Here is a 27,902-nt window from a genome sequence, read left to right as displayed (position 1 = left end):
TCTTCCTAGAACTCCAAATCAAACAAACTCCTAATAGAATTTTTGCACACCAAGGTAAATATGCCAAGGAGTTAATGAAAAAATTTGGTTTAGAAAATTTCAAACCAATTAGTACACCTATGCATCCAAATTTCAAACTTGAAAATGATGAAAAAGGGAAAGATGTTGATGAAACAAGGTATAGAAGAATGATAGGTGTAAACCCCGTAAAATTTGTAAATAATTTGTCAATAAATTAATTTTTAATAAAAGAAATTAGAAGTGAAAATTTTATAGTTTAATTGGATAAAGCTAATTAAAATAAGAATTTTGACATTAATTTTAAAGAATTTGGCCCAAGATTGGGCCGAACGAACCGAACCGGTCAAACCAGACCCAAACCGGATCCGTGGGCCCAACCAATTTACTCACTTAAATAAGTGATGAGCGGATAATTTATACGTTTTTTGGCATTATTTTTAGGTAGTTTTTAGTAAGATCTAGCTACTTTTTGGGATGTTTTTATTAGTTTTTATGCAAAATTCATATTTCTGGACTTTACTATGAGTTTGTGTGTTTTTCTGTGATTTCAGATGTTTTCTCGCTGAAATTGAGGGACCTGAGCAAAAATCTGATTCAGAGGCTGACAAAAAACTGCAGATGCTGTTGGATTCTGACCTCCCTGCACTCGAAGTGGATTTTATGGAGCTACAGAATTCCAAATGGCACGCTCTCAATTGCGTTGGAAAGTAGACATCCAGGGTATTTCAGCAATATATAATAGTTTATACTTTGTGTGAGTTTTGATGACGTAAAATGGTGTCAAAACGCCAGTTCTCTGTCCTTTTCTGACGTCAAAACGCCAGAACTGGCATAAAAGTTGGAAGTAAACGCCCAAAATGGCATAAAAGCTGGCGTTTAACTCCAAGAGAAACTTCTACACGTGTGAAGCTCAATGCTTAGCCCAAGCACAGATCAAGTGGGCCCGAAAGTGGATTTCTGCATCATTTACCTATTTCATTATAAATAGGACCTTTTACTATTGTATTTTCATCTTGGAATCTCTGGATCATAGAGACGTTCTGGATATCATATTTTCATATTTGGGAAGGCTGGCCATTCGGCCATGCCTGGACCTCCAGACCACTTATGTATTTTCAACGGTGGAGTTTCTACACACCATAGATTAAGGGTGTAGAGCTCTGCTGTTCCTCGAGTATTAATGCAATTACTACTATTATCTATTCAATTCAGCTTATTCTTATTCTAAGATATTCGCTTGCACTTCAACCTGATGAATGTGATGATCCGTGACACTCATCATCATTCTCACCTATGAACGCGTGACTGACAACCACTTCCGTTCTACTTAAGATTGAGCGTGTATCTCTTAGCCTCCATTCCGAAAGATCGGAGTCTTCGTGGTATAAGCTAGAATTATTGGCGGCCATTCCTGAGATCCGAAAGGTCTAAACCTTGTCTGTGGTATTCCGAGTAGGATCTGGGAAGGGATGACTGTGACGAACTTCAAACTCGCGAGTGTTGGGCGTAGTGACAGACGCAAAAGGATCACTGGATTCTATTCCAACATGATCGAGAACCGACAGATGATTAGCCGTGCGGTGACAGCGCACATGGACCATTTTCACTGAGAGGACGGGAAGTAGCCATTGACAACGGTGATGCCCAACATATAGCTTGCCATGGAAAGGAGTATGAAGGATTAGATGAAGGCAGTAAGAAAGCAGAGATTCAACAGGAACAAAGCATCTCTATGCACTTATCTGAAATTCTCACCAATGAATTATATAAGTATCTCTATCTTTATTTTATGTTCTATTTATATTTTAACTATCAAAACACCATAACCATTTTAATCCACCTGACTGAGATTCGCAAGGTGACCATAGCTTGCTTCAAGCCGACAATCTCCGTGGGATCGACCCTTACTCACGTAAGGTTTATTACTTGGACGACCTAGTGCACTTGCTGGTTAGTTGTGCGAAGTTGTGAAAAGGAGTGATATTACAATTGTGCGTACCAAGTTGTTGGCGCCATTGAGATCACAATTTCGTGCACCAAGTTTTTGGCACCGTTGCCGGGGATTGTTCGAGTTTGGACTACTGACGGTTCATCTTGTTGCTCAGATTAGGTAATTTTCTTCTTATTTTCAACCTTTATTTGATTTTCAAAAAGTTTTCAAAAAAATTTTTTTCTTCTTTTTTCGTTTTTCTAAAGATAATTTTTGAAAAACCCAAAAAAATTCATAAAATCATAAAAACTCAAAAATATTTCATGGTTCTTGTTTGAATCTAGGGCCAAATTTTAAGTTTGGTGTCAATTGCATGATTTTAATTGTCTTGCAATTTTTTAAACACATGCATTGTGTTCTTGATGATCTTCAAGTCGTTCTTGATAAATTGCCTTGTTTGATCTTCATGATTTATTGATTTGCACTGCATGATGTTCTACATATGCATTCTTGCATTCATCTTGATCTTCAAGATCGTTCTTGGTGTTCATCTTGACGTTCATAATGTTCTTGCATATATCTTGTGTTTTGATCAAAGAATTATATGTTTCGACTCATTTTGTTGTTTTCCAAAATTGAAAACATATCTTCTTGAATAAAGGATTTAGCAAAATAAAGATCTAAGAAAATAAAGCAGAGGGATTACAGAGAAAAAGATGGGCATTCAAAACGCCCAGTGAAGAAGGAAAACTAGCGTTTAAACGCCAGCCAGGATACCTGGCTGGGCGATTAAACACCCAAACCATGCAGCAATTGGGCATTAAACGCCCAAAACATGCAGCTCCTAGGCGTTTAACGCCAGGATGACACAAGGAGAGTAATTTTGTTTTCAAATCAAATCTTTTTCAAGTCTTCATATTTTTTCAAAATCAATTCTTTTTCAAATCAAATATTTTCAATCATATCTTTTTCAAAATCATATCTTTTCAATCATATCTTTTTCAAAAATTAAATCTTTTTAATTTTTATCTTTCCAATCATATCTTCAAAATCATATCTTTTTCAAATCACATTTTTTTTTAATTTTGATTTCAAAATCTTGCTCTAACTTCTTATCTTTTTCAAATTTATTTCTTATCTTTTTCAAAACCACCTTTTCACTCTTAATTTTCGAAAAACATGCACTTTTTTTTTTAAATCCCTTTTAATTAACTAATTATTTTAAATTTTAATTTTTGAAAATTTCTTCCCCTCTCTCATCTTTTTCTATTTAAACACTAAGATTCCTCCTCCATTGTCAATTCAAACTCCATCTCTCTTTGAGTGTTTGAATTCTTTCTTACTTACCTCATCCTTCCATTCTTGTTTTTCTCTAACACCTCAAGGAATCTTTATACCGTGACATAGAGGATTCCATATTTTCTTTGTTTTTTTCTCTTTCATATGAGCAGGTACAAAGATAAAGGCATACTTGTTGAAGATGATCCTGAACCTGAAAGGACTCTGAAGAGAAAGCTAAGAGCAGCTAAAGCACAAAACTCTGAAGAGGACCTCACTGAAATTTTTGAAAAGGAAACAGCAAAAGAAACAATTATGGCCGAATCAAACAACAATGCAAGGAAGATGCTTGGTGATTTTACTACACCAACTTCCAACTTCTATGGAAGAAGCATCTCAATCCCTGCCATAGGAGCAAAAAACTTTGAGATAAAGCCTCAATTAGTTTCTCTACTGCAACAGAACTGCAAGTTTCATGAACTTCCATCAGAAGATCCTTATCAGTTTTTAACTGAGTTCTTGCAGATCTGTGATACTGTTAAGACCAATGGAGTTGATCCGGAAGTCTACAAGCTCATGCTTTTTCCTTTTGCTGTAAGAGACAAAGCTAGAACATGGTTGGACTCACAACCTAGAGATAGCTTGGACTCTTGGGATAAGCTGGTCACGACTTTCTTAGCCAAGTTCTTTCCTCCTCAAAAGCTGTGCAAGCTTAGAGTGGATGTTCAAACCTTCAGACAGAAAGAAGGTGAGTCCTTCTATGAAGCTTGGGAAAGATACAAGCAGCTAACCAAAAAGTGTCCTTCTGACATGCTTTCAGAATGGACCATATTAGATATATTCTATGATGGTCTGTCTAAATTTTTTAAGATGTCACTGGATCACTCTGCAGGTGGATCCATTCACCTAAAGAAAATGCCTGCAGAAGCTCAGGAACTTATTGAAATGGTTGCAAATAACCAGTTCATGTATACCTCTGAGAGGAATCATGTGAGTAATGAGACACCTCAAAAGAGAGAAGTTCTTGAAATTGATGCTCTGAATGTCATACTGGCTCAGAACAAAATATTGATCCAACAATTCAATATGATCTCTCAGAGTCTGAGTGGATTGCAAAATGTATCCAACAGTACTAAAGAAGCATCTTCTGAAGAAGAAGCTTATGATCCTGAGAACCCTGCAATGGCAGAGGTGAATTACATGGGTGAAGCCTTTGGCAACACCTATAATCCTTCATGGAAAAATCATCCAAAGTTTTCATGGAAGGATCAATAGAAACAAGGCTTCAATAATAACAATGGTGGAAGAAACAGGTTTAGCAATAGCAAACCTTTCTCATCATCATCTCAGCAACAGATAGAGCATTCTGAGCAGATCCTTCTAGCTTAGCAAACATAGTCTCTAATCTATCTAAGGCCACTCTTAGTTTCATGACTGAAATAAGATCCTTCATTAGAAATTTGGAGGCACAATTAGGCCAGTTGAGTAAAAGGGTTACTGAAACTCCTCCTAGCACTCTCCCAAGCAATACAGAAGAGAATCCCAAAGGAGAGTGCAAGGCCATTGATATAATCAACATGGCCGAAACCTTAGAGGAGGAGGAGGACATGAATCCCAATGAGGAAGACCTCAGGAGACGTCCAATGGTTAGTACGGAATCCCCTAACGAGGAACCAAAAGAATCTGAGGCTCATACAGAGACCATAGAGATTCCCTTGGACCTCTTTTTACCATTCATGAGCTCTGATGACTATTCATCTTCTGAAGAGGATGAAGACATTATTGAAGGGTAAGTTGCCCAATATTTAGGAGTAATCATGAAGCTGAATGCCAAGTTGTTTGGTAATGAGACTTGGGAGGATGAACCTCCCTTGCTCACCAATGAACTGAATACATTGGTTCAGCAAAATTTACCTCAAAAGAAACAGGATCCTGGTAAATTCTTAATACCATATACCATAGGTACCATGACCTTTGAAAAAGCTCTGTGTGAACTGGGGTCAGGGATAAACATGATGACACTCTCTGTAATGGAGAAACTGGAATCTATGAGGTACAGGCTGCCAAATTCTCATTGGAAATGGCAGATAAATCTATGAAAAAGCCTTATGGACTAGTAGAGGACGTGCTAGTGAAGGTTGAAGGCATTTACTTCCCTGCTGATTTCATAATCCTAAACACTAGGAGGGATGAGGATGAATCTATCATCCTTGGAAGACCCTTCCTAGCCACAGCAAGAGCTGTAATTGATGTTGACAGAGGAGAGTTGATCCTTCATGTGAATGAAGAATGCCTTGTAGTAAAGACTCAAGGTTCTCCATCTGTAACCATGGAGAGTAAGCATGAAGAGCTTCTTCCAATACAGAGTCAAACAGAGTCCCCACATTCAAACTCTGAGTTTGGTGTTGGGAGGCTACAGCCAAACTCTAAGTTTGGTGTTGAGAGATCTCAACCATACTCTGATCATCTATGAGGCTCCATGAGAGTTCACTGTCAAGCTATTGACATTAAAGAAACGCTTATTGGGAGGCAACCCAATTTTATTTTAATTTTATCTATATTATTTTGTTTTCTTTTAGGTTGATGATCATGTGAAGTCACAAAGACAATTACAAAAATAAAGAAAAAAAATCAAAAACAGCATTGAAAATAGTACACCCTGGAGGAAGGACTTATTGGCATTTAAACGCCAGTAAGGGTAGCAAAATGGGCGTTTAAACGCCCAATCTGGCACTTTTCTGGGCGTTTAAACGCCAGAATAGGGCACCAGACTGTTGACTGGCATTTAGACGCCAGAACAGGAAGGAAAGCTGGCGTTTAAATGCCAAAATAGGGCAGCAGACTGGCGTTTAAACGCCAAAATTGCACTCTAAGGCGTTGTGAACGCCCAATTGGAGCAGGGATGAAGAATTCCTTGACCCCTCAGGATCTGTGGATCCCATAGGATCCCCACCAACCTCAACTCACTCTCTCTCCTCTTCACACCTTTCTATAACACTCTTCCCAAAAAAAAACCCCACCCACCTTCAAAATTCAAAACCATTTCCCTCCCAAACCCACCAAAACCATTCAGCCACTCTCCCTATAAATACCCCCCTTTACACCTTCATTTCTGCTCATCACAAACACCTTCTTCCCCTCTTGGCCGAACACTATACACCCTCCATCTTCTCCATTTTCTTCTTCTTCTACATCTTTCATTCTTCTTTTGCTCGAGGACGAGCAAATATTTTAAGTTTGGTGTGGTAAAAACATTACTTTTTATTTTTCATAACTATTTATGGCACCTAAGGCCAGAGAAGTCTCTAGAAAGAGGAAAGGAAAGGCAACTGCCTCCACCTTTGAGTCATGGAAGATGGAAAGATTCATCTCAAAGGTCCATCAACACCACTTCTATGAAGTTGTGGCCAAGAAAAAGGTGATCCCTGAGGTCCCTTTTAGGCTCAAAAAGGGGGAATATCTGGAGATCCGACAAGAGATCTGAAGAAGAGGTTGGGGAGTTCTTGCCAACCCCATTCAACAAGTCAGAATCTTAATGGTTCAAGAGTTCTATGCAAACACATGGATCACTAGGAACCATGATCAAAGTATGAACCCAAACCCAAAGAATTGGCTTACAATGGTTCAGGGGAAATACTTGGATTTCAGTCTGGAAAACGTGAGGCTAGCGTTCAACTTGCCAATGATGGAAGAAAATGCATGCCCCTACACTAGAAAGGTCAACTTTGATCAAAGGTTGGACCAAGTTCTCATGGACATATGTGTAGAAGGAGCTCAATGGAAAAGAGACTCAAGAGGCAACCCGGTTCAATTGAGAAGACCGGATCTTAAGCCTGTGGCTAGAGGATGGTTGGAGTTCATCCAACGCTCTATCATTCCCACTAGCAACCGATCTGAGGTAACTGTGGATCGGGCCATCATGATCCATAGTATCATGATTGGAGAGGAAGTAGAAGTTCATGAAATCATACCTCTAGAACTCTACAAGGTGGCTGACAAGTCCTCACCTTTGGCAAGATTATCCTTTCCTCATCTCATATGTCACCTTTGCTATTCAGTTAGGATTGTCATAGAGGAAGACGTCCTTATTGAAGAGGACAAGCCCATCAATAAGAAGAGGATAGAGCAAACTAGAGAGCCCATTCATGGCACTCAACAAGAGCATGAAGAAGTCCCTCATCAAGAAATCCCTGAGATGTCTCAAGGGATGCAACTTCCACCATACAATTATTGGGAGCAACTCAACACTTCTTTGGAAAGCTTGAGTTACAACATGGACCAATTAAGGGTGGAACACCAAGAGCACTCCATCATTCTCCATGAGATTAGAGAAGATCAAAGAGCTATGAGGGAGGAGTAACAAAGGCAAGGAAGAGACATAGAGGAGCTCAAGAGCACCATTGGTTCTTCAAGAAGAGGAAGACGCCACCCTCACTAAGGTGGACTCATTCCTTAATCTCCTTGTCTATTTATTTTTCTGTTTTTCGGCTTTATGCTGTAGGTTCTATCTATGTTTGTGTCTTCACTACATGATCATTAGTGTCTAGTGTCTATGTCTTAAAGCTATGATAACTCCATGAATTCTTCACCTCTCTTAAATGAAAAATGTGCTTAATTACAAAAGAACAATAAGTACTTGGATTTCAAATTTTATCTTGAAACTAGTTTAATTATTTTGATGTGGTGGCAATACTTTTTGTTCTCTGAATGAATGCTTGAACAGTGCATATTTTTTTATCTTGTTGTTTATGAATGTTAAAGTTGTTGGCTCTTGAAAGAATGATGAACAAAGAGAAATGTTATTGATAATCTGAAAAATCATGAAATTGATTCTTGAAGCAAGAAAAAGTAGTGGAAAAAAAAGGCAAAAAAAGAAAAAGAGAAAGAAAAAGAAAAAGCAAGCAGAAAAAGCCAATAGCCCTTTAAACCAAAAGGCAAGGGTAAAAAGGATCCAAGGCTTTGAGCATTAATGGATAGGAGGGCCCAAGGAAATAAAATCCAGGCCTAAGCGGCTAAATCAAGCTGTCCCTGACCATGTGCTTGTGGCATGCAGGTCCAAGTGAAAAGCTTGAGACTGAGTGGTTAAAGTCATGATCCAAAGCAAAAGAGTGTGCTTAAGAACTCTGGACACCTCTAACGGGAGACTTTAGCAAAGCTGAGTCACAATCTGAAAAAGTTCACCCAGTTATGTGTATGTGGCATTTATGTATCCGGTGGTAATACTGGAAAATAAAGTGCTTAGGGTCACGGCCAAGACTCATAAAATAGCTGTGTTCAAGAATCAACGTACTGCACTAGGAGAATCAATAACACTATCTAAAATTCTAAGTTCCTATAGAAGCCAATCATTCTGAATTTCAAAGGAAAAAGTGAGATGCCAAAACTGTTCAGAAGCAAAAAAGCTACAAGCCCCGCTCATCTAATTAGAACTAAGTTTCATTGATACTGTGGGATTCATTGTATATTCTCTTCTTTTTATCCTATTTGATTTTCAGTTGCTTGGGGACAAGCAACAATTTAAGTTTGGTGTTGTGATGAGCGGATAATTTATACGCTTTTTGGCATTATCTTTAGGTAGTTTTTAGTAGGATCTAGCTACTTTTTGGGATATTTTTATTAGATTTTATGCAAAATTCATATTTCTGGACTTTACTATGAGTTTGTGTGTTTTTCTATGATTTTAGGTATTTTCTGACTGAAATTGAGGGATCTGAGCAAAAATCTTATTCAGAGGCTGACAAAGGACTGTAGATGCTGTTGGATTCTGACCTCCCTGCACTCGAAGTGAATTTTCTGGAGCTACAGAACTCCAAATGGCAAACTCTTAATTGCATTAGAAAGTAGACATCTAGGGCTTTTCAGGAATATATAATAGTTCATACTTTTTGCGAGTTTTGATGACGTAAAATGGCGTCAAAATGCCAGAACTGGCATAAAAGTTGGAGTTAAACGCCCAAACTGGCATAAAAGCTGGCGTTTAACTCCAAGAGAAGCCTCTACATGTGCGAAGCTCAATGCTCAGCCCAAGCACACACCAAGGGGGCCCGAAAGTGGATTTCTGCATCATTTACCTATTTCTGTAAACCCTAGTAGCTAGTTTCATTATAAATAGGACCTTTTACTATTGTATTTTCATCTTGGAATCTCCGGATCATAGAGATGTTCTGGATATCATATTTTCATATTTGGGGAGGCTGGCCATTCGGCCATGCCTGGACCTCCAGACCACTTATGTATTTTCAACGGTGGAGTTTCTACACACTATAGATTAAGGGTGTGGAGCTCTGCTGTTCCTCGAGTATTAATGCAATTACTACTATTTTCTATTCAATTTAGCTTATTCTTATTCTAAGATATTCGCTTGCACTTCAACCTGATGAATGTGATGATCCGTGATACTCATCATCATTCTCACCTATGAACGCGTGACTGACAACCACTTCCGTTCTACTTAAGATTGAGCGTGTATCTCTTAGCCTCCATTCCGAAAGATCGGAGTCTTCGTGGTATAAGCTAGAATTATTGGTGGCCATTCCTGAGATCTGGAAAGTCTAAACCTTGTCTGTGGTATTCCAAGTAGGATCTGGGAAGGGATGACTGTGACGAGCTTCAAACTCGTGAGTATTGGGCGTAGTGACAGACACAAAAGAATTACTGGATTCTATTCCAACATGATTGAGAACCGACAGATGATTAGCCGTGCGGTGACAGTGCACATGGACCATTTTCACTGAGAGGATGGAAAGTAGCCATTGACAACGGTGATGCCCAACATACAGCTTGCCATGGAAAGAAGTATGAAGGATTGGATGAAGGCAGTAAGAAAGCAGAGATTCAACAGGAACAAAGCATCTCTATGCACTTATCTGAAATTCTCACTAATGAATTACATAGGTATCTCTATCTTTATTTTATGTTCTATTTATATTTTAACTATCAAAACACTATAACCATTTTATTCCGCCTGACTGAGATTTGCAAGGTGACCTTAGCTTGCTTCAAGCTGACAATCTCCGTGGGATCGACCCTTACTCACGTAAGGTTTATTACTTGGATGACCCAGTGCACTTGCTGGTTAGTTGTGCGAAGTTGTGAAAAAGAGTGATATTACAATTGTGCATACCAAGTTGTTGGCGCCATTGAGATCACAATTTCGTGCACCAATAAGCTTCAGCTCATTCTTTCTCTCCCACATGCAAGAAACGCAGAAGCACAACCAGGGAAGGGGGAGGAAGAACATTTCCAAGGTTCCAAACCCTTGGCATTGATCCAAATCCATATAACTTTTCGCTCCGAGCTGCGATCGCCGCACCGTTTGTGGTCACGCGACCGCAGCGTCGAGCTCTACAAAGTCCAGTCAACAATTAGGTAAGAAAACCACTTCTGTTTTCCAAGTTCTTCCTTTCCAATTTCGAAAGTTATCAGAAATTATGTTGAAAATTGTTCAATTCCGGTGTTTAGCCTCGAATTAGCTTGAGGAGAACGTTCAATCTTGCTTCTTTGGTGCTTGTATACAGTGAGAATCCTAGAATCCTAGCCAATTCATTGATTAAGTGTATTGGGTATTGAATTTTGGGTATGTATTTATGATAAATATGTTTGGTGTATGAATATATGTGATTTGAGGCAATTGGATATGTTGGAAGCTTAATTGGAAGCTTGGAGTGAAATCTAGTTGCTGAATTTTGGTGATTGAGGCTTGCAATTTTTCCTTGTGGGTTGTCTTGGGTGATACGAGAAAATCGGCCAATGTATGATTTAGGTTTCTCGTATTTAATATATAATATTTTGTGAAAACTTAGGCTAGATGACCTAGGATAAGTTGAATCATGACTTTGAAACATATTTTGTAATTTTAGTGGACATTGAGTAGATATTTGATGATGTTTGAAGGATTAATGATTCATGATTGTGGATGTGGGTTTTGTTGATGAAAAATGATTGATAAATAATGTTTTGGTTGATGATAAATGGCAATGTTGATTAAGGATATATATGAGTATTGAATGATTGGTAATTATATTAGGTATAACTGAAAATCTTGGGTTAAAGTATTTTACATTGAAGTGAGGTTGGTTGTGGTAGAATGTGGGTTGTGGGGACTGTGTTGTTATGATTTTAGTATGATTTGGTGCAGGGTATTGTTGAGTGAATATGGCTAGTGACTTATGTTTTGTGAAAATAAAGGTTGGGAAGATTTTGTGAAAAACTGATTTTTGTCCAAACTTCGGCAAGTCATAACTCGACTTTCGGACTTCCAAATTATTTCAAACTTGTTTCATATAAAAATTGGGTCCGTGAAGTTTATACCATTCGAAGAATGGATGGAAAATGTTTTAAAACGAAAAAGTCATGTGCATCGGAAGTTCAGAGTGTAAAACTAAAAATTCTGCAGCATTCAGCATTTTTGCTATTCTGCATAACTTGCATACGCGACCACTATACGCGATGAGACTAACCTTTTTGGGTTGAGAATCTTGCGTACGCAAGCAAGTAGCTTACGTATGTGAGCATTGTAAAATGCACGCCCACGCGTACGCGTGACCCCTGTTTCAGCATACACGGATTTTGTGTCTTAAAGTGTAATTTTGAACCCCTAAAACCTCTATTTTTGCTCTTTTAGCCCCTAAATTTTAGTTGGATCTTAGTGATGAGATGAAGTTAGGAAGGGGTAGTAACTTGGGAGTGAAGCAAGTTGTGGAGTAATGAATTATGATTGTGAAGTAGTGATTTTGAACTTGAGAAGCGATAACTGAACTAATGTAATTATGAGGATGCTAATAATGAATTTCAATTGAGTGAGAGATGATTTGATGATAATAATGACCTCAAGGTGCAATGGTGATTGAATTTAGGGGTGGCAGGCGGGGAAGCACGCCCCACCTAGTGAGGCAGTCCCAGAATCCTATCCCGCCCCGCCTAATAGCGGGCTGGCGGGCTAAGCCCGCCTAATATCTCTTTTCTTTTTAATATTTATAAGGGCATAAAACAATCTCTTTTGTTTAAATCAATATAAAAGCAAATGTTAAATATAAATTGTCTCCAAAATAAATAAACATAATCCAAAATACAAAAACATAAATATAAATAGTCTCAAAAGTAAAATAAATATAATCCTAAATCCAAAAACATATTTATAAATAGTCTCCAAAGCAAAATAAACATAATTCAAAATACTTAATTTTTATCTTCATCTTCATGTAAGTCAATAACATCATTGGAACCAACTCCTGAAGAATAGCCTTTTCCTTTTGCAATATCTTCCTCATCTAAATTTTCCTTTAGAAATAAATAAATAAATATATTAAAAAAATAATACATAATAATGAACAAAATCACTCAAGTATGTATGTTATAAATATAATTTTACCATAATCATCATATCCATGTATCCAATTTCGAGTGCAAATCACAGCTTCAACATTATCTCGCAATAAACGACTTCTATACTTATTCAAAACATGAGAACACATGCTAAATGCAGATTCTGAAGCCACGGTGGTAATAGGAATGCTCAACAAATCTCGTGCCATTAGTGATAGTGTTGGATAACGATGATGGTTGTCTTTCCACCATTGCGAAATATCTATGATTGCATCATTGCAAAATAATGTTGCCTCACTCAACTTGATTACGGGACATCAAATCTTTTGCATTGCAAACAATATATGACTCAAAAAATATGAACAATAAAAAATACATATAACCAAGTAGAGTGAATATAGGATAAAAATACTTACACCAACCATTTTAATAAGCTGAGTTCCAATTGCAGAAGATGTCGCTTGAGAAATCATACTCGGAATTTGGGAAGCACTTTCTACAGTTGTAAAGGAATTGTGGTCATAAACCTCAAAGAGCTTGTATAACTTACTTTTCACATGCTTCACTTTGTCTTTAGCACTAATATGATCAATCTCATTATAGCAATGAGTCAAAGTGTTGAGTTTAAATATAGGATCAAGAACTGCCCCAAATGCAAGAACAACACTGTATTCCTCCCAATATTTCTTGAACTTAATCATCATTTGTTCTCTCATATTCCTTATAAGCACTTCATCATTCTTCAAAATATTTATCAAAATAAGCTGAATTTGTCAAACTTGTAAAAGATACAAGTTGGATGTTGGGTAAGAAGTTCCAGACATCAACTTGGTAGTTTCGTAAAATGGTAACAAGAAATCACATATCTTTTCAGTTCTTTTTCACTCATCTGATGAAGGACAATACTTCCTAAATCTAGCTTCTTTTACTTGATACATTTCAAAAGCTTTCTTATATGGATAGCACTTGCAAGTATTGCATAAAGTGAATTCCACCTAGTAGGAACATCTAAACATAATGCAGTTGTATACTCAAGTCCCTCAATATCTTGAAAACATTCTTTAAACTTAACCATTCGACTTTCATATTTTCTCAGATACTTAATACAATCTCTAATCTTATGCACTACATCATCACATATTTTCATTCTATCTTGGACAATAAGATTTAAAATATGAGCAAAGCAACGAACATGAAAGAATTCACCACCACACAACAATGAAACATGCACATCCAAACTACTTTTCAAGTGATCAACACAAGTATCATTAGAAGAAGCATTATCTAAAGTAATGGAAAAAATCTTTTTATCAATTTTCCACTCATTCAAAAGCGTAAAAGTTTTAGAAGACAACTTAAATCCCGTGTGAGGAGGAGGCATATGACAAAAATTGAGAATTTTACTCTGTAATTTCCAGTTCTCATCAACAAAATGTGCAGTCAAACATATATACCCCTCATTGGTATTGGACATCCAAAGATCAGATGTTAAGCAAATTCTATTTGGAATGAAAACTAAAATTTTTTAAGTTTCGCAGCTTCTCTCTTGTGAACTTTCACTATGTCAGACTTAACCGTATTCCTAATAGGAAGTTTCAAAGTTGGACTTATATATTTCACCCAATTTCTAAATCTCCTATCATCAACCACATTGAATGGCTTATCCCCAGCAACTTCATAAGAAGCAAACATATCTTTAGCCACTCCTGAATCAATCTTAAGTGAACCCATTTTAAGTTGCAATTATACTATAGTCTGACCAATATCTTCATGCTTAATTTAAGTACAACTATCAAGATGTTGTTTTAAAGTAGAAGTGCCATATCGCTTACCTCCATCTTTAAACACCTTCTTGCATCCTTTACACTCAGAATGTTCTACTCCATCTTTATCTGGACCGAGTTTTCTAAAAAAATTCCAAACATCAGATGGTTTTGGTCTAGTCCTTTTCGAACTAGGTTCATCAACCTCAACTGGAGCAGCCTCAGAAACAGCTCCAGCAGTAACAAAGTTACTCACATTTTTAGAATTCATATTTTCTGAAATAAAAGCAAATGTTAATTGTTAAACCAGGTATCAACCATTCTGATTTAGTCAACACTCAAAACTATTTAGTCAACACAGCAAATCTGCATCATATTTAATCAACACTCAAAACCATTTTGAAATAAGCATCAACAATTCTGATTTAATCAAAGCTCAACCATTATCAAACAAAACAAAAAATAACAAACAATATATGAATCTGCATCAGATTTAGTCAAAACTCAAAACCATTTTAAAACAAGTATCAACAATACTGATTTAATCAAAAATAAACCATTATCAAACAACACAAAACACAGCAAAAAAACCTAAATCTTTGATCTAAAACCTAAGCCAGAAAACTAACATACCAGACGAGCAGTGAAGAGCCGACGACCAGGACAGAGGAGGCGAGGAGCAGTGGCGATGAGGATAAATGAGCAGACCCAGAGAGCAAAAGGACAGACGAGCATACACAAAGGCAGAGAGTGAGAGGGCAGGACCCAGGAGCCTAAGACCGAGACCAGCAGTGACGACGGCTAGACGGAGCAGTAGCGATGGCTAAAACCCAGGAGGACCGAAGAGCGACGGTGACGAGGGGCGCCGCGACTGCTGGGTGCGACTTTGCTGTATGTGCGAGACTGCAAGCGTGAGGACGGAAGTGTGAGCGTAAGGAGTGAGGACGTACTACGACGGCGCCAGACGCAGTACGGTTGGGAGCGGTCAGCGGCGGAAGACTGGAGACGCTGAAGCTCTGTGTTGTTTGAGATTGGGAGGGAATGAGAGTGACAGTAGCCGAAATTAGAATTGAGGAGGCTGTAATTAGGATTTAGGGTGGGTAGGGTTTCATTGGGCGTGGGTCGGGTTGTATGGAAGTTGGGTTCTGGGCTTTTGGCAAAAAATATGCTCAGATTTTTATAAAAAAAAAATTGCGGTGCGGGGTTAGGCGGGCTTTTGTTATTCGGTGGTCCGAATTTTCCAGCTCGGCCCGTCTTTTTGGCGGGTTATGCGGGCCGGCCCGACGGATTATGCGGGCCAGTCTGGCGGGTTTAGCCCCGTTTGCCACCCCTAGTTGAATTTGAATGAATAATAATGATAATGAGATTGAATTTGATTGTAATATGCCTCCGCGTAAGACGCAATGGGGCTATCCACTAGCTCCGGGTATGAATTGAGAATGAATGGATAAATGAAGGAATGGTAATGATAATGAAAGTGTATTTTTGTATGTGACTCCGATTAAGATGCAGTGGTGTTATCCACTTGCTCCGGGTAAGAGTCAATAAGTCGGGTAAGATGCAATGGTGTTATGTACTTGCTCCGGGAAAGTTCAAGGCTTCGGGTAAGACGCAAGGACTGTGTTCTATTGTCGCTTGCTCCAGATCGAGAACTATAACACTGCCTGAGTAAGAGACAGGGTGAAGTTGTCCCCTGCTCCGGGTACACAGGTAAGATGCAAGGGTTGCGACGTTGTCCCACTTACTCTGTGTTTGGTGTTCTGTCCAGGGTTAGCTATCGGACATGTCAGGTTTGGCTTTATAATCGACAGATGAGACTCATCAGCCATAGAACAGACATGCATCATATGCATATTGTTTGAATTGCTTTCTTGTGCATTAATTGGGATTGCCTAAGTGTTTATAATATACTATTTGTTATATTTGCTATACGTATTGATTGTATTCCACCTGTGTTTGCCATTGTCTGTTTATTTGTCTTTGCAATTTCATCGGAGATGGAGGAACGGAGGAAAGGCAGAGAGATTTAGTGTTCTAGTTAAAGTTTTAGTTAGATTCAAGGAATTCATTAAGTTTAGGAAGCCTTAGGGAACCACCCTGATTCTTGGTTTCTGTTTTAGTTCTTTAAGTTTTATAATATGAGTGTCGGTGTTCTAGGATTGCCTCTGGCATTCCCAGGACCTTATATCTTATGTACGTGGCACCTTTACCATGCTGAGAACCCCCGGTTCTCATTTTATACGGATATTTGTGGTTTTCAGATACAGTACAGGTGGCACCTCACTGAGGCATACTGGAAGCTTCTGATAGTGGAGATCATTGTCTTTGGGTTTTATTTTGGATATATGTATATATGTAGACTCTTTTATCTCCACTTCTTATGTATTTGATGTATTAACTTCCTCTTAGAGACTATTTTGAAGAAATAGGTTCTGTAACTTTGTATTATGGACTTATTTTGGGTTCTCCTATATTTATGTATATATACTTATGTGCTCAAGCCAGTTTATCTTCGCGAGTCAAGTCTTGAGCCTTGATATTTTGTATCTTGATCCTCTGCTCTTACTTTCCATATATATATATAAGAATCGTAGTTTCTTTTCCCGCAAGTTACGTTGTTTCTGAGCGTTGCGCTTTTAATTTTGCGATTTTGTTTTTTCCCTTTTCTCAAGGCTCCTAGTATACTGCACTCTTTCAATTATTTTATATATATATATATATATATATATATATATATATATATATATATTATTTTAGAGGTCGTAATACCGCACCACCTCTATTTTACATCCTAGGTGTAAAGCTCTGTGTGGTAGGGTGTTACAATAGGATCTCTCATGTATTTATCCTCTTCTAGACCGGATATTATTCATAGTGTGGGTGTGTGTTCTAGATTTTAATCACAATCCAAAGAATCACATCATTCTACTATGAAAAGGATAATTAGATACATTAATGGCACTGCTGATTTTGGTCTTTGGTATCTTAAAACTGATAAATTATGTGTAGTTGGGTATTGTGATGTAGATTTTGCTGGAGATCGTGTGGATAGAAGAAGCACTTCAGGAATTTATTACTTTTTGGACAATCCTTGAATGTGTGGTCAAGCAAGAAACAAGTTACTGTTGCTTAGTCAACAGCTGATGGCCGAATATATCTCAACTTCCTCTTGTTGTTCTCAATTAATTTGGCTTAAAACACAACTTGCATATTACAAATAACAAGTCAATAATATTCTTCTGTTTTATGACAATTTGAGTGCAATAAATATTTTCAAAAAAAAACCCTATTTTACACTCAAGAATTAAGCACATTGAAATAAAATTTTATTTCATAAGAAAACATGTGCTAAAGAGTACAATTGACAACAATATTTCTTTGTTTCTATTTGTTTTTAGTAATTTAGTTTTTTTTTTCCTCATAAGTCTAACTTTGTCTCTTGTATTACTTCTTCAGAATTTCTATCATTATGGATGCAACTAGTTGAGATAGAATCTCCAATAAAAATTAAGTTGTCTATCATTTGTATATAGAGAGGATCTCTCATCCCCACGAGGATCTCTCATCCCCACCTGCATTTTCACTTCTTTATGCACCTAGAAAAGATCTTCATATAAAGCTCCGACCTCTTTTCTTTTCATATTATTCTTTGACCTCATCACTAATGTTGCCATTGTATTGTCTTCTTCTTCTACATTTTGGTGATGACCTATCAATATCTCATATCTTCCATCTCTACGACCTTCATCTTCAATATACTGTTCCATAGCATTATTTTTTACTCTATATGTTTTTATTCCATGCCTGTTTCCTTCACAAAGATATCAAATTTTTTTTCCATTAAGATCCAACCTTATCAAATTATTGATTTAAAGGATCTAGTTAGTATCAATCAATACTGACTGAGTTGAAGTTTTTAAAATTTATCAAATTTTCATCTATTTTTATAACCGCCTACCACACCTCAATAATTTTAGTGAAATTATTTTCACACCATGCATGGAGAGGAACTCCAAAAATCTCGAGTCATATACTCTTCTCGTTCTATTTTTTAACTTTTGAGTTCAACTTATTATCTCTCCAAAATAGTTTAGGAGAAACGATAAATTCAAAGTTTTATTTATATTCTCAATTGATTCAAATGTGAGAACCATCTTAAATGAGCCCAAAATATTAATCTCAATTGGTGTGTGTAGGGTTGGAAGTGAGTCAAGTCAGCTCATGAGTTAGCTCGAGCTCGACTTGTTAATAGCTCGATAAGCTAAGTTCGTGAGCTAGTGAGTCAAGTTTGAGCTTGGAATTGAACTCCTAATTAAATGAGTCGAGTTTGAGCACAAGCTCAACTCATTAGCTCGTGAGCTGACTCGATTATATATATATATATATATATATATATATATATATATATATATTTAATATTATATATATACATATGAAATAGTTATATATAATTATATATATTAATTATCTTAATTATTTAAAATTTCATATTTATTTTTTACATATAATTTTGATGTAGGACATAAATAAAAAATTTATAATTTATTGATAGATAACAATATATAAAATTGATATTTTTAAATATTTTTTAAAATATATAAGTTATAATTTATTGATATAGAATTATAGATTATATATTTATGTTTCTATTATTTGAGCCAGCTCGTGAGCTTTTGGTGAGTCGAGTTTGAGCTTAAGAAATAGGTTCGATTGTTAATGAGTCGAGCCGTGAGCCAAGTTCAATTTTTGTGAGCCGAACTTGAACTTGGTCTAGCTCGACTCAGCTCGACTCACTTCCAGCCCTAGGTGTGTGCCAGTCTTTGAACAGAAGCGAAATGACTTCTTTCGCCTTCAAAGAGATTTCTAACTCTCTAATGATACTTCTTTCAAGTTTTTTTTATCATTGTCTGATCGATTTTACCATTTACTTCTCTCAGTATTACTACTTGTTTCTCTTGTATTCTTACTTCTTCATGTGGATCTTTCTCGGTCTTCTAGTTCATTAAAGTCTCCTTAAAAGTTTTTTTTTATCAATCAATACTCATTTTTGTTCTTCTAGTGGGATGAATCGACTCTCTTTCATATCTACTCCAGTTCTATACAAACCACTATTTTAGTTATTTCCTTATGGATCCCGCTAAGGAGACAATGGAGTATTTGTACAATGTGTACAATGGCTATTAAGTTATGAAATGAACATTCCTATACTATTTAGAATAACCAAGGATCGAACTCTTGACCTTTCAGATCTAGCGCTTTAATACCATGTCATGATACCACTCATCCCAAAAGATTCAGCTGATGGAAAAATGTAACACTAATAATTATATCTCTAATACTCCATAAACCTCCATTGTACATATTGTATAAATATTTCATTGGCTCCTCATACTTTTCCTTTCCTTATTCATTTCTATATTTAACTTTTGATACTATGAGATGAGTGCTATGTAATATACACGAATTTTACAAAAACAAATTTGCTTTACGTGTTTATCCCTTTTTTTTTTGTGACAGATGTCAATAACTTGTTCTTCCATTCTAAAAACCTTCCACAACTATTGAATGTTTGCTCTTTCTGATAGATTATTAATAAAAATTGTTAAAGTATCTTGTTCAATTTTTCTAAATTTATCAATCACTTTTGATTTCTAATACCTACTCCCATTGGAGTTTTCCTTCATCATCATCAACTATGTTGATTTTACTCTGTTTTCCTTTCATTATTATGCAATCACAATAGATGACATTGTTGATTATTAATTATGCAATTAATCATTATTATATTGATTATAATATCATTGTTGACTATTCATATTATTGTTTTAAGTTTTATTATTCCTAGAATTATTTGGAGGCAGTGTTGAGTGGAAAAGGTTTGCATTATTACTTGTTAATCACCTCTTTAATATGCCAAATAAAATTGCAAATTAGATCATTTTTGTGAGTTGATTCATTGATTAGTTTGCTAGTTAGTTATTTAGTTAGTTATGTCAGTTCATTAAGTTAGCTAAAATGATAGCTAAATTAATTACTCTTCCAATAGCTTCCAGTAGAATGTAACTTGTATAAATAGTAGCAATGTAACTAATTGATATGAGTGAGTTCATTCTTCTAATTTACATTAGCTTCATTCTTCTTTTCTGCTTTTCTTTTTTCTCTCCTTAATAATCAAATTTTCTACATTTTTCATTCTTTTCTCAAAAACTCATACCATAGGCTGTGTTTATTTTTAGAGACAAGACAGAATATGATACTGAGATAGAGACAATAGAACGGAGACGCTAAAAATTATTTTTTGTGTATTGTATTTAGATACGATGTACAAGACAATGATGTAATGTCCAGTATTATGTTTAGATACAAATGGACAAGACTAAAATATTATATGAAATGACTAAAATAGCCATGTGATTCCAAGTTTTTTACATCAAATACAAACTAATTTAATAAAGAATGAGAGTACATAAAAGTATAGACGGAATTTAAAAAAAAATGTTTAAAGAGGTCAAAAATTTTAATAAAAAAATATATAATAGTATTTATATTAAAATAAAATTTATAAATATAATTATTTTATTTTTAAATTTATTATGAATATGTAAGAATACATATGGTTAAGATTAACAAAAAAATAAATCTGAGTTTGATTAATAAAAAATTTTGTTTAGGTTAATAAGCTAAATTAATTTTAAATAAAAAATCAGTTTTAAAAAAAATCCGTTTTTACATGAAAAAAAAAAGTTTGCACATAAAAATCTATTTTTATTTAGAAAACCAATTTTTTTATCTAAAAACTGATTTTTCTTTTCAAAAAATTGATTTTTCTTTAAATTATATAAAATCAATTACAACTTATAAATTACTTTTTAGTATTTTAAAAGATCAATTTTACTTTTGATAATATTTATTTTTTAAAAATTTCAAGACTAATTATTTTTATTATTATTTTTATTATAAATCAAATAATATAATACAAGGTTAAAATGGTATTAAAGTAAAAATGATAAGAAGGAAAGAATTATCCACCCCAATAAAAAAATTCCCCAAAAAGAAGAGAGTATCTAAAAAAATAAGAGATAGAGAAAGAGTAGGAAAAAGAAAGTATCTTTCTGGGAACAAAGCAATAGTAAAAATAAGAAGGGATAACAGTGGAATAATAAAAAAATATCTATGGACAAAAAGAAAAACAAAATTAAAAAAAAAAGTCTTTGTCCATCTTCCAAATTCGGTGTCCATCATTGTCCTTCGTAAAAAAGTGGACACAAAAATATAAAAAATTGTCTCCAAAATAATGTGTTCAGTATTTATGCCTCTGCTTCTAAACAATTTTTAAACATGTATTATCTATCTCTGTGTCCTGCCTCCAGAAACAAACGCTACCATAAAAGAAATGAGAGTGTTCCGATCATGGATAATCCAAACGCTAAAATAGCGTACTCATACCACAACCTGAATCAATGGATGCGCGACAACTCGCTAATCTGCTCAATCAATTGAGCACGCTGTAAGCTCAAGTAGCAAAATCGAATCCGTGATTGAGCACGCTGTAAGCTCAAGTAGCAAAATCGAATCCGAATTCGGTTACAGATATATCCAGTCCATAATTCATACATCTAAGTGAAAATTCTGAAATTTTTATTGTTTCGATTATTCTGAACAGTACAAATTATCTTAGTTGGAACAATGCGCGTTGAAAGGAAAGAATAAATTAAAATTCATTGATGGAATCATTACAAAATCGAAACAAAATGATATGATGTTTGAGACTTAGAAAAAATGTAATACGTTCATCGTGTCCTGGATCAATTTGTCGCTGGACAATGATATCGCCGATCACTTTATTTGGATCGGAATAATGTTGCTTCTGATTTGTAGAATAAGGACTTGAAACATCGTTATTGTCAAAAAGACAGATTAAAAGTAATCAAATTGAAGGAGAAAGAAAAAAAAAGAAGAATGAAGCTGAAATAAATTTGAAGAATGAACTCACTCATGTAAATTAATTACTAGGGTGGGCATGGTTTGGATTTTTTTAAATCCAAACCGGATCCATTTTAAAACCAGATTTATGGTTCATAAAACCAAACCAGAACTGGATTAAAAAGAGAAACCGGTTTTAAACCGGTTTGAAAAAACAAAAACCGGTTTTAAACCGGTTTTAGAATTTAAATTCGGTTTTTATTTATAAACCGGTTTTAAATCCGGTTTTTACTTATAAACCGGTTTTAAATCCAGTTTTACATATAAAACCGGTTTTTTTTAATCCAAATCTAAAATCCAGTTTTTTTTTAAAAAATCCAAATCTAAAATCCAGTTTTAAATCCGGTTTTTTTAAAATCCAAATCTAAAATTCGGTTTTTTTTTATCCAAATCTAAAATCCGGTTTTTTTTATAAAATCCACTTTTAAAACAAGTTTTTAGAAATTTAATTTTCAAACCATAATTTTTTTAAAAGTAAAAATTAATACTAAAGTCATTTTAAAGTGTATAGATTCATTACAACTAGAATTTAGTTCTTTATAAATCTAATGACAATAGCTAATCTATATAACATTTAATCATTCTCAAGACATCAAAAGAATACCACCAAAAAATCTCTCTAAAACAACAACCACAAAGTATCAAAAGATGCCAAGTTGCCAACAAAATCATCAAACAACCACAACCTTTGAGGAAAATATATCTGCAAATAACAAAATATACATTTGTCATTTTAAAACAAATCTTTGAATGAAAGTATTAAACCAAATGAGAATATTAAGCATACCTAGTCATCATCAAGATTATCAATTGATGCCGCCATAGAACAAGCACCATCATTAGAGGAAAATATATCTGCCAAGGGAATCAAATTAATTATCAAGTCTATATTCAACAACTTTTAATTGGTAACTAATACCTAAATTCTAAAATAGAAAGATAACAAAAACAAAAATAAAATAAAATGAGAAGAAATATGAAACAAATTTTATACCTTGATCAACTTGTTGAAGAACTTCACCATCATCATCTAAAGCAGAGAAAAGATCTTCCTTAAGCCAATCTCCTGTGCAGACTAAGGCTTCTACCATTCTAGGTGTTAAGGAACTGCGGTATGGATCGAGGACTCTTCCTCCAGTACTAAATGCAGACTCCGAAGCTACCGTAGAAACAGGTATAGCCAATACCTCACGAGCCATATTTCCAAGAATTGGAAATCGGGTTGAGTTGACCTTCCACCAGTTTAGTATATCGAACTTATGGGAGTATGGCTCGCATTCTTCTTGTAAATATCTATCAAGTTCAGATCTTGTATTTGTTCTGCGACCGGTTGCTTGCAGAAAAAAGCCCATGCCATGAAGATCGGTATTAATGTTGTTGGCTTGAACATCTTGCGTATCAGCTTCACTTGCTTCCTCAGAACTTTGGTATTGCTGATAAAGTAACTTTATGCACTTGGACAACTTTGACTTCAATTCGCCTCCTTTTTCTTCTCCAAAAAAGTAATCCAAGAAGTAATTGACATACTCAATCTTTTGCATTGGATTAAGTACGATAGCAATCAATAACAACATATTCACCGAATCAGGATTGCCCCAATACTTCTCATACTTAACCCTCATCCTTTCTGCCATTGACATAGTACTAAAATCAACAGAATCACAAGAATGACGAATAAATCGTCCAATTGCAAATACTTCCTTCATATACATATCACTGGTAACATATAAGGTGCTGTCAAACTCATATAAGTAAAATTTTGAATTGAAGTCCAAGTGTCAGTGGTTAGACATACTCTACCACAATTTGCCGAAAGAAAATCTTGCAACTTCATCTTCTCTTCAGCATAAAGAGCTCCAATGTCACGTGCTAATGTAGTCCGTGAAGGAACTTTGAATCTTGCTTGTAGGGCATACACAAATTTTTGGAATTTCGGGCTTTCAACGAAGCGAAATGGTAGCTCTTCCCCAATAAACATTTCCACAAGTGCCCTTCGAGCCTCCTCTTGGTCAAATTTGGAAGCACTGGGTGAATTTAAAACACCACGCTCATCTATAGTCGGTGTGGTTGTTGTTTTTCTTCTTTTGTTCGAATCATTATTAGGATTTTGCTTGCATCTTCTCAAATGACCACCCATTGAGCTGGTTCCATTCCCATATTGTATTAAGCTACCACAATATTTGCATTTAGCCTTCTTCTCGGTAGCATTCTCTACATCAAAATGATCCCAGACAGCTGACCGATTCTTACGAACACCTGACGGCGGAGAAGATGGTTGAATGCTAGCGGACATCCCTGTTGCTTCAATATTACTGTTTTCAGTCATCTTGCTCTGCATATAAAGCAAGGTGTACATAACTCAAAAATTTGGTGCCAAACATGCTAAAATTAACACAAACTAATTCAAAAAAACAGCAGCCAATAAAACTTCAGCATGATTCATAAACTAATGCATGTTCATATATCTCGCAAAGAAAACACGGCCTAAAGATTATGAAAATTACTGTCCTGTACCTCAAAACAACCATAAATAGTTAAACTATGCATGTTCTTTGGTTTAAGAACAGAGGCATTTGGTGGGTGGTTGTGACAATTTTTTAGTATTTCCTACCATGTTTGTGTGTTACATGCAATTTCCATCTTTGCCATTAATTCTTGTAATCAAAGATCGGAATGGTTTATTATAAAATTAACACATGTAATTATGAAATTATGTTTAAATTAATTTACAATATCATCCTCCTTGCTTTCCAACTCCAAACCTCCATAAGTCCTGGCCACATGACCATTCTCATCAGTCTCAAATTAAAAGAAAAGACAAATTCTTTGGAGCTATCAGATCATATCTATTTATTATTTTTTATAAATTAAAAGAGAGAACAAAGTGGCCCCTCAAAGCAATATGAGGTTGAAGAGATTTCTCAGTATGATTGAACATAGAATTTTCAGGTTGTAGAATAAGCCAAACAGTATCATGCTACAAATGGATGCAAGTTTTAAATACAGTGCTCAAAGATCAAAGTTACAATATAGCATTCAATTGTTCAAAAACTACAAATGAATAATGTCAAAACTCAAAAGGCTACAAGGGATTTCTCATAAAAAACTCACAATAATATTAATGTGCCCAAATTTCAAAGTCTATGCAGGAGGTGAAATTGTAAATTACCCAGAATGCAGGAACCTCTATTTATTATGTCAAATTTCTCAATTGCAAGAACTTAATAGTAATGAGTGCAGTTCTCTTCTAAAATTCAAGAACATGCAAATTTAACTATTTATGGTTGTTAGCTATATATATACCAATATGGACACCCTGCTACTTTACAAAGATGGTTAGTTTCACTTCTGTGCCTTTCAATCATCCAGCAATTCTGGCTGGCAGAACTCTGAAGGGTTCTGTTTTTGGAGGTCTAAAAACCATGTCAGAGCTCTCAATTGTAGCTGACAAATGCCAAAAGGAGGTACTTTAAACTTTAAAGACACTTAAGTCAATAGATACACTACATTATCGTTTCTGGAATATGCTTAATTCATTGATGAAAAAGTCTCACAATTATTTAATGTATTCGGACTATTTATTTACATTTTCACAGGAGTTCCCTCTTCAGGAGCTATTCACCCATGAGGTCCCATTGACAGATATAAGCAAAGCATTTGATCTCCTCAGAGCCAAATTGTGTCAAAGTTGTCATCAAGATATGATTTTCTGACAATTGATGGATGTAAAATTCAAATTATGCAGCTTCAGATAGTTTTATAGGAGAATATTCTGCTTTAAAAATCACAGAAGTTGCAGTCCAACAATTGTTCTGTGTGAATATGAATAAAGAATTGTTTGATGCATGTGTGTATAAGTTGGCAGTTATTTTACTTCACCATTGTAATGCAAAATCAAACAACTTTGTGATATGCAATGTAACTTTTTCTTCAAGTGCAAATGTTTTAATAAAAAGTAAGGTGTTCAGCTCCTACTTTGAAATTTATTCAAACAGACAAATAATCAAGTTTCAGTGAGTAACTTTGCTTATGTAAGCTCCTAATTGCAGGAACAAGTGAACAATGCTATATGATAAACACAAAATTGAGTAACTGAATTCATTGTCAATTTGTCACTATACAACAAAAATAGACATACTCTTTGGGGTTTATTTAAAGATAAACAAAAATAGACATTACTTAATGGTAAACCTATCTAACCTTGAGGGTACCCAGAGAACGGAGAAGAACAGAGCTGGGTCACGGCGAGAAAAGGTGGATGGCGCCTTGAGGGTACCCAGAGAACGGAGAAGAACAGATCTGGGTCACGGCGAGAAAAGGTGGACGGCGCCTTGAGGGTACCCAGAGAACGAAGAACAGAGCTGGGTCACGGCGAGAAAAGGCGGACAGCGAAACCGCGGATGGCGGAACAGAGCAGTGGCGCGACGCGCTTGAGGTGGTGGTGGCAGCTACGAAACTGCAGTGCCAGTTGCCTGCTCCGGTGCGGCGGTGCCGGCTGCGGGCGAAGGAGAAAGGAATTCGCGACGGTGCTCTGGATCTGGATTTTTTGAGAATCAAAAGTTAAGAATTAGGGTTTTGTGAGATTTGGATTTTAATCTGGATCTGGATCCGGATCCGGATTAAAACCGTTTAAATGGATTGGACTTAAAACCAAATTATAAAATAAATTTGGTTTGGTTTGGATTTTTTTTTGTTTAAAACTGGTTTTTTTTTAAAGGTTTGGTTTGGATTTGGTTTAAAATCCAAATTTTGGATTTTTTGCCCACCCCTATTACATTGTTACTATTTATACATATAACACTATTAAAAATTACTATAAGACTAATTAATTTAACTATCGTTCTAACTGACTTAATGAACGGGTATAACCAACTAAATACCTAACTTGCAAACTAATTAATGAGTCAAGTCATCACCGTTCTTTTTTTTTTTTTTTTGGGGGGGGGGGGGGGGTGGTTAGAAGTCAAGTCACCATTCTTGTAATGGTAATCAATCTTGATCCACCAAATGCTTTGTATGTGTTAATACACTCAGACAGTAAGGTTTAGGCCATGATGATTTTAATATTATCCATCTTCCAATTTTCGAAAATAAATTTTTTAGTCCTAAAAGCCTGTATGTTATCCCTTTTACTAGAAAACCAAAAAAACAACCCTCCAATACGTTTCAGGCCCAAGAAGCAGGCATTTGTTGGAATTTATGGAGAGAGAGAGGAGATCGTAAGGAAAGGGAATTTTTTATTTTAATAAATAAATTAATTATAATAATTATTAAAATAAAAATTTAAAAAATATTTATTAAAATAAATATTTTTATTAGATTAATTTAATTTAAAAAATAAAAATAATTATTTGTTAAATATTAATATTTATTTTAATAAATATTTTTTAAATTATTTATTTCAGTAATTATTATAATTAATTTACTTATTAAAATAAAAAAACTCAAAGAAAAGGAGAAAGGGAGAAGAGTATTTACAGTTTTTTTTAATGAAATTAACGTTTTGTTTTTTTATTCAGATGGAGATAAATTTTGATGGATATCAAATTTGTGGGTAAAGTATGTTTTTATTTTTAATATTTGTGATTTTTTTAAAATATTTA

At 35.2% G+C, this 27,902-nt stretch overlaps 1 non-coding gene across 1 annotated transcript; it reads right to left on the bottom strand.

Moving 5' to 3' along the window:
• Window positions 1–3,937: 3,937 nt before the first annotated feature.
• LOC112804260 (small nucleolar RNA R71) lies at window positions 3,938–4,045 on the bottom strand. The gene has a single exon (XR_003202876.1). It is a non-coding gene; the product is annotated as a small nucleolar RNA R71 (small nucleolar RNA).
• Window positions 4,046–27,902: the final 23,857 nt, after the last annotated feature.

Source organism: Arachis hypogaea, chromosome 5 (genome assembly GCF_003086295.3).
Source record: "Arachis hypogaea cultivar Tifrunner chromosome 5, arahy.Tifrunner.gnm2.J5K5, whole genome shotgun sequence".
In the NCBI taxonomy this organism is placed as follows: Eukaryota; Viridiplantae; Streptophyta; class Magnoliopsida; order Fabales; family Fabaceae; genus Arachis; species Arachis hypogaea.
Note: the sequence above shows the minus strand (reverse complement) of the source record. Positions and strands in the feature narration are given on the sequence as shown.